Source organism: Melampsora larici-populina (assembly GCF_000204055.1).
Source record: "Melampsora larici-populina 98AG31 unplaced genomic scaffold MELLAscaffold_57, whole genome shotgun sequence".
Classification (NCBI taxonomy): domain Eukaryota; kingdom Fungi; phylum Basidiomycota; class Pucciniomycetes; order Pucciniales; family Melampsoraceae; genus Melampsora; species Melampsora laricis-populina.
The window spans coordinates 8678-12092 of NW_006768821.1; positions in this window are offsets into that span (position 1 = coordinate 8678).

Genomic DNA, 3415 nt, shown 5'->3' on the forward strand with positions numbered 1-3415 from the left:
AAACACAAACTTACCTCGACTGCATTACTTTCCTGACCTTGGGAAGTTGATCGATTGGTTCCAAGTACACGAATATCGCCAATGCCATCTGATACAGAGGAAGAGCGGCCTCTGTTGAAGTAATCTGCAGCTGGAGCCTGTGATCGAGTTCAAATCAATCTTAGAAAGAATAAGAGATTAAAAAAAGATGAAAAAGGAAATTCACTTACTGTAGATGTTACAACACTGAGTGATCCACGTGAAACGGTTGTTGATCGGCCACGGGCTGGTTGACAAAGCAGTTGATCCCCTGGTAACGAAGCGGAACGTTCTCGTCGTCGGTGGACGTGAGCGTCCCTCACGTCCCTCGCAGGATGAGGGTCAAATAAGCCTCGCCGAGAGTCAGAAGAGGGTGTTATCATGCCAGGTACCCGTCTCGCAGGGGTTACTATACGAGATGAACGTCTAGGGGCAGGAATCTCTTGGTCGGTCTCATAACCAGCGGAGACAGGGTTGTTGGTGATATGGGTATTGGTATTGGACATGTTTGGGTTTGGGATGATGATTTGATGGTTTGATGGAAGGTAAAGGGATATGGTAAACGAGAAATTTGAAAAGTCAGAAGTAGAACGATAATAGGATGTCGTTGGTAAAAAGAAAACCACAGAAGGTAAGTGGCGACTTACCTTTATAGACAAAACTTTGTCCGACCACCCTAAAAGATCCTGATGGTGAGTGATTTCGTTCGAGAAGTGGCTAAGAAAGATCATGGACGCATGGACAAAGAAATGGGATATGGGCCGGTGTGGTGATCTATTGGGTAGGTGGTAGATTGATTGGTGGTGGCTGGTGGAAGTCGAAGTGAGGCATCTATTGTACAGATTGGTACAGTAGCGTAGCAGTAGTGGAGGGTTGGGGGAAATTCACAGCGGAATGTGTAACCCCAACAAAATTTGGCCCCAGATTATAGCGCGAGGCGGAGCGCCCCGGGGCCCAGGGCCCCGGGTAGCGAAGCCGTGGCGCCGAGCGCTGCGCGACGCAGCGCTCCGCGCTTCTGCCTGCGCTGCGAGCCAGAGTTGCTTGCAGGATTAAAAAATTGCTTGAGTGGAAAATGTGATGAAGATTGTCTTGGAGAGCTGTTGATCCATTTACCCTGGAGTTCTCCAAACCCTTGTGTATTTGAAGAATTTCCTGAGCCAGATCTGTAAGTAAGATTGTCTCAGAAACCTTTTGATCCATTCAGTCCTCCAGAGTCCAAACCCTTGTGGGATTGGGCAATTCATTGGATGAAATCTGAGAAAGGAAAGCCATTGTGTGCCCTAATTCAATGTAACACTTGCTTTCTGGCTGATTTCTTTGGTTTTAGTTCCTGTGGATAAGAATAAAAATTTATAAAGTGTTTTGAATGAAAGATTTAGTCTGATCATAAAAAGAATGATTTGGGAATGTCAAGGAGTTCCTTGGAGTTGTTTTGGTTGATACAAATATCTTCCTTTCTGAGTCTTGATCTGTTTTTTGTCTTGCTTTGCTGTATTGTCTGCAATACGAAATATAGTCGTGAAGGGTCAGTCATCTTTTGCTTGTGAAGATAAGCATTTGAAGGACTCTACAACCTGCCCGCAGCTTGAAAACTGCTGCTACTCTACCTTTCTCTGAGCTTATAATTTCTTTAGAAATCTCCTTTGGTTTAGTCAAAAATGGATTTTTCCTTGGTCTAAACAGTATATGTTTGATGTTGAAAATTTGCTTAGTTCTCCTTTTGAGACTACCCAAACATTTTGGGATTGAGATTTTATTAGTTTGATTTTCTGCTGTTTCTTTTTGCTAATTTTTCACCTTTTTCATCCAGTTCAATACCTGCGTGTCCTGGTGGCTAGTACAAATGAATTTCAAGAATAGCAGGTAATGATTTTAGGTGAGTGCAGGTTTTGATGACCAAATGTTGGAGGCAGTTCAACAATTTTTGCAGTTTACCAGCAGTAGACATGCTGGTGGCCTGCACCCTGCGTGACTTTGGGGTAGGATCTTGGTGCCATACAGTCCTGAACATGGCTCAGGTGTATGGGCACAACCCAGCCATGACATTGCTCAGAGCCCTTGTGCATACTTAGCTGAGCAGGGCCGGGGCTAGGTCATAGCCCTACCTGTAGTCAAACCAGGGTGTGCCATGACTGGCCATGAGTGATTATCTGCTCAAGCTCATCCAGGGCCGGCAAAAACCTTGGGCCACCCTGCCAGACTCAGGTCTGGGTCACAGCCCTAATTCCCAATGTGTCTGTTGATGTGGTCTGGCAATTACATCAATTAATCTGGTTAGATTTACAGCCAATTTGAGAATGATTGTTTTTTTTTAGAAAAACTCATCATGCTGCAAAACCTGGTTAGCTTTTTGATCAAGGTTTGTTTCTCTGCTAGTTTTGAGAATGCAGAGAGTACATTACCTGTAAAAACGTTTTTTGGGAGGTTTTGTGTGGTACCAACTTTTTTTCCAAAAGAAGTGGTCAATTACAGGATACAAAGTAGAATTCAGGCACGTGCCCGGCCTTGTGCCCATATTTCTTTTGGCAGTAAATTTGAATTCTGGGCCCGGACTTTTGCCCAGAAAATCAAAATTTACTGCCAAAATAATTCCGGGTACAAGGCCAGGCACATGCCCGGATTCTAATTTGTATCCCACAAATAATTCTCAGATTTTCTGTATCACCTTTGCACTCCTTGATAAAGGCTAGGCACATATTTCCTGGATTTGGTGTGACCAAAATGTGTAGTTCTTCTGGTTCTTTCACCTTTTCATCTCAAAATTGGGTCATCAGATGTGAGGGTAGGGTATTCTTTTTTAGAGTACTCTAGGCTCACTAAAGGAAGGTAGGTGGGTTCTTTTTATTTAATATAGTTGTATTTCAAAGATTATTTTGTAAATACAATGAGAAAAAAAATAAAAAGAAAGGAAGGGAAAAAGGACTAACAGTCTGTTTGGATAAATCCAGACAGACTTCAGTTAGTTGACTCCTTAAAAAGGAGATTTGATTATAATTTAATAAATATTATAATATGAGAAGGCTGGATCCAAGGCCTTCCTTTAATCTTTACGGTAACAGATTAAAGAGTGAGGTGTAGGTCACTAGCCTGGTTGTTTATAGTCACCAACTGGCAGTTGTTCAGTAGGTCACTAACCTGTGAGTTGTTGTAGGTCACTAACCTGCAGTTGTTCAAAAGGTTACTAACCTGGGAGTTGATCAAGGTCACTAACCTACAGTTGTTCAAAAGGTGACTAACCTGGAGTTCTTTGAGAGGTTACTAACCTGAAGAGTTCTACTTGGGGAAAGTAGAGGATCCAAAGGATGAAGAAAGAATTACTTTATCTTTTAGGCAGGAATCTGCTTTAAAGAGATGAAGTGAATCACTAGTCTTATCATTATAAGACTTTTGATTATGT